The sequence below is a fragment of the Aplidium turbinatum genome, chromosome 14 (assembly GCF_918807975.1).
Source record: "Aplidium turbinatum chromosome 14, kaAplTurb1.1, whole genome shotgun sequence".
NCBI lineage: Eukaryota > Metazoa > Chordata > Ascidiacea > Aplousobranchia > Polyclinidae > Aplidium > Aplidium turbinatum.
In genome coordinates this window covers 6,658,600-6,671,059 of record NC_137485.1, presented here as the reverse complement: position 1 = coordinate 6,671,059, position 12,460 = coordinate 6,658,600, and positions in this window count along the sequence as shown.

The following is a 12,460-nucleotide window of genomic DNA, read 5'->3' as shown; positions in this document are numbered from 1 at the left end:
AAACTTAATTCATCAGTAGTCATCAGTACGGAACTTAATTCATTAGTGGTCATCAGTAGGCTACAAAACCAGGGATATCTAAAGAAGGGGGTGCGAAGGCTCACAACAATTGCCGTATTCTAATGACACTACCAGGGCGGTACTTTGTAGCACGTGAAACACGCGGCTCTTTTCAAAATTGCAAAAAGTTTTGTAGTGCAGCTGGTAGGCTACAGTTAGCTACAGAAGACATTTACTAAATGTTATATAGAGCATATTTAAAAAATAGGCTACTTGTTTAGAAAGACAGTTGAAAAGTTACCAGTAAACTGTTTTTCATAACAAAACGTTTGCAGTATAGGCTAGATGTAAAGCAAGTATGCCTATACGGGTAGTGGAATTAACAAGTAACCATGGGCATGCAGTGAGTAGGTATTCAAGCCTGATACTAATAGCGCAATGCAGGTTATCATAGCAAGATTTATTAAACTACTATCGGTGTCAGTTGTCAATTTACCGTAAAAAGACATTATTTACGATGAACAGAAGCCCTTCTACTGTCAGACGTATTAAAAGCCTTCGTATCCCCTTCTTTAGATATCCCTGTACAAAACTTAATTCATCAGTGGTCATTAGTAGGCTACGAAACTTAATTCACCAGTAGTCATCAGTACGAAACTTACTTCATCAGTAGGCTAGTCATCAGTACAAAACTTAATTCATCAGTAGTCATCAGTACAAAACTTAATTCATCAGTAGTCATCAGTACAAAACTTACGGATACATGTTGGTACTGGTTTGCTCCACTTTGAGCCAATGCAAGCTGTTTTGAAGAATCCTTTTAGTTTGTATCCAGCATTGCAATAAAACCTACAAGAAAAGTTTCCAATGGTTCATTTTTCTAAACCAGCTAAGCTTATAAGCTACTATGGACTAATTTTAGTGTATTCATGCACATGAATTTTTTCAATTAGTTATAACTTTCTAGATGATAGGAGTTTTTCAGACTCTGGCAAAAAGTGGAAATTGGCGCTGTAGACCTTTGCGTACTTTAACGATGTTTCACTAAGTTCGTTCTGCTTCATTTACGACGTTTTACATGAGTTACGATTGATTTTCTATGATGAACTCGGTGGCTAGGTCATCGCCTTGCAATAAAAGTATTTTTACTGAGCAAATATGCTTAAAAAAAATGATATATACAAAATGCCATTCTACATTAATAACAGATCTCAAATTAGCTATAATGCCATTACTATGCATTCCAGCATTCCTTAGTTGGAATTCCAAAAGTTTTACTTGGTTAAGTATCCCGTTTTCCTCAATGCATTTAAGTTATTGCCAGAGCCACTAGATCTGTTTAAACATGTTACCTGCACTTGCTTCCTTTATTCCGCCGATTGTTGCACCTTATTCTTCCGTTAAAGGGCCTTGTGAGCGCACGGCACGTTCGTACCCACCGACATATTGGAAATGGCATATTCCACTGTCCGTTGACTACAATACGTAGTTTGACTTTTAATTTGATCACTTTTAAATAAATTTAATGAAACACCTCACACGATGCTGTAGATGCAGTATGTTGTCAAATATTTCACATTCAAACGTTTATGAGTCATTTACGTTAACGTTGCAGAAACGAAGAAACGGCAAGAATATCGAACAATGGTTTAACTCTTGGCATACTTCACTCAGTTAAAGTAATGATGAACATTAGCAGAATTTTTAATTTTGATGACGTAATTCCTACACCAACTTACTACATTTCGTTCGTTTAACACCCTTCAGTTGAAATCTTCGTTTGCAAGAAAACTTGCAGACGCTGTTTTGTTTGGTACTTTCAGTACACCTCATGATTCCATGATAAGGAGTTCTGCGTATCGGACAATCTTGGCCTGAAAAAAGTTGATTAGCATTTGTAATTTCTGGATTTTGGTTTTGTATAATTAATTGATCTCAAATACCACAGTAAATTAAGCACTACGTAGTTAAAACTAACGAAAACGTCTATATTTGCTTTACCGGTATTTAAAACATTTTGCATTGAAAAAAGTAGCGATGCTGATACTGTAGAAATGCTAAACTTCTTTAAAACGTAAACAATCCCTTGCGTACTATTGATTCATAAAACGTAATAGAAGCACATTCAACTTAACGTGAGATGAAACCGCCAATTAAAAACTTCACCTTCAATGGCAGCAAAGCAAACGACCATCAGCACGAGAAGTCGCCAGAATAAGCTCATTTTGTCAATGTTCTTCCGTTTGTGTGCACTTCAATTTTGTAGACTTGATTTTGCTTTTTCTTTTCTCTATCTTCTCGTTGTTAAGTAATCCAAGCTTTGGCAAGTGCAACCAAGGCAAGTTCTTTATATACAATACTAGAATGGGTTGAACGTTTTTGAAAAATTAAGAAAAAACGGTTTTCGTTTGTCAAAGTGAAGCTACAAAAATAACTATTCATGGGCTTTCTAAAAAGGACCGCGAACAGATTTTCATTCAAAGCCAGCCAGCGTAAAATGTTATTTTTAGCCGCATCGAATTTGCAATTGCAACAGCGCTCGATTGAAATATTTGTAAGATTTTATAGACGTAGAAACAAATTGGAAACGAAAGCAGGAACCAACCTCAAATGAAAACATTGCGTTTCATAAACTCTTCAGCTTTGCTTTTCAAGCATCACTTCTTATAAAAAACGAGATTCAATCGTTGTAGAAAATTTTAGTGCTTTGGCAATTGCTTTTGTATGTTGCACTATCGTCTATTACGCATAAACACAAAGGTACACCATAAGATCACAGGATCTTCTCAAGAAAAAAATGCAGGGTAACGACACACTGAATACTACAGAAAACAAAATGTTTCTTTGACTGGTACAAATTTCACAAATTTGCAAAAAGTTACTTTGATGCACGTTTGTGCACAGTTTTGTTCCGAAATGCAACACATGTGTGTGTGTTCTAGTTGTTGTCACATGCTTGTAGTTTACACCTCATTTGATCTGTTTCCACCCGTGTTATTTACTCGTAATCATTTTTGTATCACTTGTTCAGTTTGTGCTTTTCAGTTCGAAGTGTCGTTACAGTTATAGCGCAAAGTCAGATTTATCATGATTCTCATTGTATGTATATTGCAGATTTAAAGTAATTCCTGATGAGGACATAAGTACGTGGCGAAAACGCTTGAGTTTATTTTAATCATCTTAGGCCTCTTTATGTAATAAAGCATGTTAAATCCTTTGAAATTACTTTGTTATTTCTGTCTATTAATATAATTTAATTTGACTATTTGAGTAGCAAACAAGATATACTAATAGCCAAATTTAGCAAATATTAACTTAGAAACGTTAAAATTATTATAATGAGCATATTTGTTTTCTTCATCAGACAGACAATATGACGTCACTCTATCATTGTCAATATATAAAACTTTGCAGCAAAGCGGTTATTGCCTCTTATTTTGACGTAGATTCGTACCAGCCAGCAAACTAACCTTTTTTGTACTGGTGTAACGTCAGCGAACGTTGAACTAAAGTGAAAAGTGACTGATTTGTTGACTGGGAGAGCCGTTGCCGTCATTACAAAGAACAAGAGAAGACAAGAATGACAAACACCGCACACACATCTCTCGAGAAGGAAATGCAGCTCATGTGATTTGTGAAAGTAAAAACTATTGAAACAAAACGTCCGTATTATATTAGCAAAAAAAATTGCTTAAAAACAATCTTGAGACTACTCCCTGAATGCAATAAGCTAAAGTATGAGGAGATCAAACTAATCAAATTAGTAAAAATTTGTAGATTAAAAGCTTATAGCAGAAAAGAGTAGAATATTATTTTATCTTCTCCACTAGCAAAACATAGCAAACTCATCATGCTAATAGTATAAACGTAACTGCAACGTTAAGCAATGTAATATCAATAAAAACCCAATGCGTTTGAATAAAATCGTTACGGATTAAACTACTTCATCGCTCATTTGAGGAGAAACAGTTTTAAAACAAAAATTTAGCGGACTTAATTCCGTTGGGAATTCGTACAAACTACGGATAAAACAATATTCATAGATATTGCTAGGTTTAAAATGCGCAAAGGTTATTTTTAAATGCAGTTTTTAGAGAATTAGAGCTACCTTGTCACATTGCTTCACCGCAAGTATCGGAATTTGCTTTAGCGATGAGTTTTTGTTGGTTCAAAGTGACCTGTGTCTGACATAAGTAAGAATTTAACCTTGGAGGAAAATAAAACTTGAAATTTAAGCATGAAAACAAACGTCTTGAAGAATTTATATGAACTTTTACAATCTTGTTTTGACACGAATAGTTTAACCAGACACCAGTTGTGCTTTGTATAACTCGCAAGCTGCGAATAACTGAAAAACTGCTTTCAAAAGTTTTAGTCGTAAAAATAAAACCTCTTTATATCAAATATTGAGGTTCTCACAAGTAGGCCTATTGAGTAAAAAATGAAGAAAAGGATTAAAACCAATCTAAAATTGATTTGATTTTAATCAGCTCGACATTACTTCAACCATAACATAAACAAAACTCTTCAGTACCTTTTGTTTTAACTTTGTGCTTTTCATATACAAAGACAATGTTTTGAAATTGATCGAGCTTGCTAGCTTTTCCGTTGAGATGGGGTTTTATACTTACGATGGCCGTGCACACATAAAAGAGGAAGAGGTTGTTTTTGTTTATCTTTATTACAAACATTTAGTCGCGTTTGCGCTGTAGATATATTGTATTCATTTATGCTTTGATGTGTATGGTAATCTTTCAGTCGCAAGCCAAAGCAAGAATCGTCAGTAAAATTGAAAGCTTTTTAAGCACATGCAACACTAACATTTTGGCCCATTATATAAACCGTCTTATGGGCCATGCCCATAGTAGGTCATTTATGGTGTGAGTACCAGATTGCAGTCGTTTTCTTCAAAGAAGTACATCTGCAACTTCAATGCAGTATTTGGGTCTAAGTTTATGTTTGTCTGTTAAAAGTATATACTGCATATTGTTCACTATTTTAAATAAGTAAAATCTATAGTGTAAAATATAAGTATATAAATGCGTTGTGCCAATTGTGTTCCTGCTGGCGTTCAAATCGATACGGATAACTACAGAAACCACTTTAAACGTTCAAATATCTACTAATTGTTCATAATAAGCTTTCTAGAGAAGCAATGCATAACTTCGCTTTCATATTAAAAAAAAAAACATCTCAAGAAACAATCAATATCGTCATTGGCCAGATTAATATCTTAGTTAAACAATTTGAAATAAATAAATATGAATTTGAAAAGTATGTGATTGATTTATATTTATATCTTGTTATATAATAATCTCGCTCTACTGCCAATAGCGTAACTGCGTGTTTGTCCTAAAACTAGTAAGACAAAGTATAAATATGCACAGTGGTCTCATTTGTAAATACAAGTAGCCTACTACAAATACAAAAAAGCTAGCTCTTTTTATGAAGTTACCAAAGGAAGGGGTGTGGCTTTTCCCTTTAGCTCCACCAGCTACACCCCTGTCTTTTGTACAAAGAGAGCACTGGTAATAATGAACCAACAGTTTATATGATCTCAGCTTTGAAACCAATTTTTTGGCGAAATAATGCAAGGCATTTAAAGCTATTTCAAAGCAATTTGTTTTTTATAAATCCCGTTACATAAATAGAAAACTACCAAATATCAAAAATTATTTTAAAACAGTGCGATTTTTAGAAACCTTTTTATCAAGTGCTTCTTTATTTTCATGTTATGACCCATTTTAATGCATCCTTCAATTCATAAAAGTACACAATTATTGAAGGAGTGATATGTTTGCCACTTCTTAATCACCAACTCGTGACTTCGTTCTTTTCTGTTGCTAATACCATTACGGTTTGTCACAAACGTGTGTCAGACAGAACAAAATACAAAGTACATTAGGCTAAGTACCAGCCCGGCAATAAACGCTAAAATTTAGCTAAACTTCGTGTGGTTTGAAAAGTACAATAAAGTGACAATTGTTTAAGTAATAAAGCTTTATTGGCCCGTCATCACGCTAGTTATCTGATGCTTGAAAAGGGCTAACATGTTGTATTTGCTGTATGTGTTTAAATAGTGATGATATCGTTAAAAACATTATCACTTTACAATTGCAGGTGTTCTTAGGGATATCTATTACTGAGCCAGCAAATTAATCATTTCTTACATTGAAGCAACGTCTCAAAACGTTGCTTCAATGTAAAAAGTTTCAAAGCGACTTATTTGATTCTTTTTCGTCGTGTGCCACACAGCCGTAGCCCAGAGCATCACGCAATCTCTTGCTCTATAGTTAAACTCGGCCAAACCCCGTGCAGAGCATCTTGCTGTTAAGGCAGGACGTTAGACTATGATCATTGATCAGTGGTTCTCAACCTTTTACTGAATGCGTACCACCTAGCAACTTTTACTAGCGCTGCGTATCACCCAGTAGCGTAGCCAGGAATTTTGAAAGGGGGTTGGGAGGTTTCGACGGCCAGCGGGCGAAGCGACACTCAGCGGCGGGGATCTGTGGGGCCTCCTCCAGTAAATTTTGAAAAATGACTTTGAATTTGGTGCCTTCTGAGAGCATTTACAACAAAAATGTGGTATAGCAAAGTACCACTTGGAAAGCTCACGCGTACCACTAGTGGTACGCGTACCACAGGTTGAGACCCACTGGACTAGATGTTGCATCGTTTCCTCCTGTACGCATTTGCTAAATATGCATGTGTCACATTTTCGATCTTCTTGGTCTACTTAACCCCATAACATGTACACTAAAATATTTTCTTGCGTTATTCTGATTTACTTTGGACTAGGTTACTATAACATGTTAAAAATTGAAACCAGTTTTATTTCCAACGTTTTGTCAGTTGCCACAACTGACCTTATCAAATGGGCTAAAAAGAGAAAAAATACCTATTTTGGCAGCAAAATGACATAACATAGAAACAGATTGAACCAAATGAAGAAGTTTGTGAGGCAGAAAGTTCAAAATTGCACCAAATTGCACAACATACTGTAGTTAAACACAAACAAGTACAATCCCAACTATTTGCGATAACTTTGATGTGACCAGGAGTCAAATCCGGGTGTAGCAAACGTAGCGATGAAGACGCTGCCTACACCACCAATAAGCTTAAAATCGGAAAAATTCAAATTCAGACATTTCGCAACCTAATTGTAATACTTTTAAGCATGCTGTCATGATCTTAAACTGATAAGTGATTTTCAATGCATTGCCAAATGCTTTACATCATGTTTTATTTTGCATCTTTATTGATTTTTTGTCAAAAAAAGCAATTAAACTTCTAATTGCCCTTACTAATTTCAACCATTATTGTTAAAGGCGCATTATGTAATCCATTAAACGTCATAAATACAACGCGAAAGTCAGCTACGAAATATTTCAGCAACACGAAGCTTCAGTTATTAATTTTTTTTTTTACTGTGCGTTATTTTCGCACAAAAAACAACAATTTCTTCAACCTGGCAGCATTTTCATTTTCGCTCTCAATCGCTTTCAAATTCATTCTCATGAATTCACGTTGGATTATAAATTACATCGTTAACGTCAAAGTCGTAGCGGTAACAGGAAACAGAAAATGAGCTCATTTACAATTTGCGGGTTTCGAACATTCATCTGCGAAGATTTCTATCTGCATAAAGTATAAATAACTTCTTGACAATTGCTTTTCTGACACTTTGCCATTTCGCTAATTTTATTCACTTAGCTGTGTTTACGAACGTCAATTAATTTTAGCTATCAAGCTTATAAGGTTCAAGAAAATACCAGAAAAACATTTTAAATCAATTTTAAGTCAATGCCACATTAAACTGCAAGTAAACAACGCATTGCGTAGAGGTGTAGGTAGCAAAGAAGAATGATGATGGAGCACTACGCTAGAAAATACTTTTAAGTTTTTTTTGCTTTCCACGAAATCATTCCGTTTTGTTCAATCCCTATGAGCTATGACCACTGTATTTGGCTTCAACCCACACAATAAGATTACAACACTCTGCTATGTTAAGCATGGGAATGCATTTACAAACTCAGCAAGATTAAGTGTTGGCTATTACCATTAGAATCTTATCTGTTTTCAGTATTTCTTCGAAATATTTATGTTAGAGTAACAACATAGAAAAATGTATGAGAGTATGTGTAGTTTACAAACTTTTTTCATTGAAAGCAAAGTTTGCTGTCACAGTGACTACTAGGGTGGGGTGAACCAAAAATTTTGCTTTGTCTCGTTGATATTTCTTGTGGAACAACATAAAACGACCAGAAACCGAATTTGAGGAAATTTTGACCTTGGGAACCTACCCACTTTTTGGGTTGAAAATTCTGCCTTTTTCGAAAAATATGCAAAACATATGCTTATGAAAATAGAACTTTAAAGACACTTTTTTTGGCTATGTTTAATGTACTATTTTACATTGCACTAATAATGACTTGGACTAGCTTCTAATACAAGTTTTGTTTAGGTTTTGAGATTCGATTGCTTTAATTTTTTTTGCAAAAACATGCAATTTTTTTCAAAAATCGAATACCATTGCATTTTAAAATCAGTTTTGGGAATATAAAATGACAGTCATGCAAAATCAATTGGATTCAACAGTCACTAATTCAATTGTAACACAAATATACTAGCACTTGATTTTAGTGTTAACAGTATCTACAAATGTGCTTGGCTGTAGTGCGCCTTTGTATCTGCAGCAGGAATCAGATTCCTGGAAGCTATACCAGCACGGATGAATCCATGTCTTCTATCAAACCCACACACTTTGTACGATGCATCAGTCACCATTTTCACAATTCTTTCTACTGATTGGGAGTGGTTTGGATAGCTTTTCACTTCTATTTTGCTTTCACGATATGAGATGATGTAATCAGATGTAATTGTGGTTGTGAAGATAGGTTCATAACATAAATATACGGTGATGTCGAATAATGGTTGGCCTCATAATTTATCGTTGGAACAACAAACTTCCGAACGGATCTATCACCAATATTTGCCCCATTGCGAATTTTCAATATTGCCATGACTGCATTTTCTCGAACTTTTCTGGTGTCATCCGCAAGCATTGCCATTATCACATTTTCAGAGTGTGCTGCGGTCGTAGAAGTAACTACACTCCGTGTTAGGGATGCAGAGTGCGAGCGCCTCTACCAATCTTTTGTTAGCTCTTCAGATGGTCAAACAACACCCTCAGCCGCCAAGGCTCTTCTGGAATGACTCGATGCAAAAAAAAAGAACGCTGGACAGAGACCATCCAATCTCTCGCACTCAAGCCGTACAGCGTAGAGCACACTCAATAACCTTACGGACGATCAAGACAATCACCCCGACAATGTCCCATTCCTGCTAATAAGATCGCATCGCAGGTAATAAAAAATGGGATATATAAGCCGTGTAACCATATCTCCGATCGGTTTGTTACCAAAGAAGTGACAAAGCTTTGGGAGATCAACACAGCAAACCAGGAGAGCATTTCTAGCTCCTTCTCACGGAGCAAATTCAATGCTGCCCTCAAGCACCTAAAACCTGGTAAGGCCTCTGGTCCAGGTAGGATATGTCCAGAGCTTATCATGCACGCTGGTTATGTTCTAAAGTCCTGGTTATGCGATTTCCTGTCGTCCTGCCTGTGCCGCCTCAAGATTCCTAAAGTATGGAGAAGATCTCTGGTCGTTGCAATCCCTAGTCGCAATCCCAACCCTAAGCCATTAAGCCAAACAAACCACTAGACGATGCAAATCGCCCCATTTCCTTGCTCTGCATCCCTTTCAAGATCCTTGAGAGACTGATCTACGCCCGTGTCGAACCAATAATTGACCCACTGTTTCCCAAAGAACAAGTTGGTTTCCGACACCGGAGGTCAACTGTAGACCAAGTCACACTACTAACTTAAGATATTGAGAAGAGCTTCTCGGCAAAAAAGAAAGCGGGGGCTGTTTTATCCACCTAACAGCAGCCTATGACACTGTTTGGCACCGTGGCCTAGTCTACAAGCTACTCCGCCTACTCCCTGACAGGCACATGGTCAAAATGATCATGGAACTCATCCACAACAGGAGTTTTACCCTTGCCACCGGAAGCGGAAAACCAAGTAGACTGCGGCGACTCAAAAACGGTGTCCCACAGGGATCAGTCTTGGCTCCCCTCCTTTTCAACGTCTATACGCACGACCTACCATCAACAACATCTGACAAATATGCATATGCTGATGACTTGGCCATTTTGTACTCTGCGAAAGACTGGCAATCATTACAAACGACGTTGAGCCAAGACATGACGACCATATCTGGATACCTTCATCAATAGAAACTGAAGCTCAGCGAAAGTAAAACTGTGACGGCAGTCTTCCATGTCAACAACAGGGAGGCAAAACGTGACCTGAAAGTGACCGTTAACGGCAAAATTCTGCCGCCCTGCCCAGAACCAACATACCTTGGGGTTACACTTGACAGGTCACTCACATACCGTCACCATTTACAGTCACTACGCAAAAAGCTGACATCTCGCGTCGCCCTGCTGAGACGTCTGGCAGGCACAACTTGGGGTGCAGGTGCTGACACCTTACGCACTGCAACCCTGGCTCTGGTTCACTCCACTGCTGAATACTGCGCCCTGCCTGGTGCCGCAGTGCCCACACCCGCCTCATCGACAGCCCAATCAACGACGCATTGCGAACTGTGACTGAAGACTGAATGCCTGCGCCCAACTCCAACAGAGTACTTACCAATCCTTGCAGGCATCCAACCTGCTGAGCTCCGCCGAAAGGGAGCCATAATACACCTGGCTCGCCGGGCGGGAGATCCTAACCACTTGCTCCATGCAAAACTCAACATCCCACCTCAGGAATCTCCCCGGCAACTAAAGTCAAGACACCCCTTTGTGCCAGCTGCTGTTGAATTACTACATCTATTCAGCGATCATGCCATCAGCGCAGCACACTTCATGGAAGATACTTGGAAAGCAGCGTGGTGCGCCACCGACATCAAACTACATGGTTTTATACCCCACCCGGTGGCGCGCCCCCCTAGTATGGACCTGCCTCGGCCGACTTGAGTCAAGCTCAAAAGAATCCGAACCGGAGTCGGTCGCTTCCACTCCAACATGCACAAGTGGGGTCTGGCTCCCTCATCGGCCAGCGAATGCGGAGCGGAGGAACAAACTGCTGACCATGTCGCTCTCGAATGTCCCATCTACAAGGCACCAAATGGAACGCATGGTATAGCAACGCTGGACGAAGCTACACTCACCTGGCTTTCCACCACCTGTCCTGAAATTTGATCTAGTTTCAAACGAAAGAAGACCGTCTGTATCAAATTGTCAGACAATCACAAAAGGGTAAACGGCTATTCGACGCGGCACTTTTTCGACAAGGCCCTATTCGACGAGGAAACTATTGAATGCGGGAATTATTGGCCTATACAAAACTAGATAGTGTAACTTTTGACTTTGGTAAATTTTTAGAAAAAATCCAAGATTTTTACACTTTTTATGATTCATTTCCCTACTTTAATTTGCATCTATTGGCCCCATATTGGGAAAAACACATAAGTAAACTAATAGTTTTAGGTATAAAAGAAATATTACAATATTATATCAACTTTAAATAATGCGAAAAAAACTTTGAAATTTTAGGGATATTTTGAAATATTATGAAATTTCAACTCAAAAAGTGGGTAGGTTCCTGTTGTCAAAAATCGCTGAAATTTTTTGTGTGATGTTTTCTCAAACCTGCACAAGAAATATCTGCGAGAGAATGCTCAAATCCAAAATTAGTACTTTTTCACCCCACCCTAGTGACTACACTAATGATTAAATACAAAGAAATTAGGTTGAATAGCATTCATCAAACCATGACGAAGCCAACAATATACCCAATATTGCGATGATCATTGAGTTTGTATTGTGCCGTTATAATAAAAAGAGAAATGTACTTTTGACTCTTTGATATAACACCTTGTATTTGTTATTTTGCAACTCATCTGTGGACTGTGGTATAGCGTGATTACATCTCATCCACCTAGTTTACTGCGATTTTCAACTTATTTTTGACCTCTCATGATCCACTCACACTTATATAAGAATGTAGCAGGTTTTACCACATTGTTATGAGCTTTGAAATGCTGACGCTCGCTGTGTAACTCTGTAAACAGTTTCTCACCAAAAGTGCCATCACCCCAACCTGATTGCTTCCGTAAGCGTTCAAATGTATACAGGATGTTAAGGTGAGAGCGTTTTGAATTGTCAACAACAAATTTTTGATTTGTTATGATTTTACTGTTGGAGATTTACGCAGAGGAGTTGAGCGGAAATCACGAAAACTGAGTAGCCTACGCAACGGGTTTTGCCGTAAGTTAGATGGAGCAAAAACAAACAATTAATTTGCCAGCAGCCGTTTTTGTGAACACAAATTTTACTGCCTACCTTGGAAGGCTTTCACTTATTGCTGTGTGAAAAACCCTAA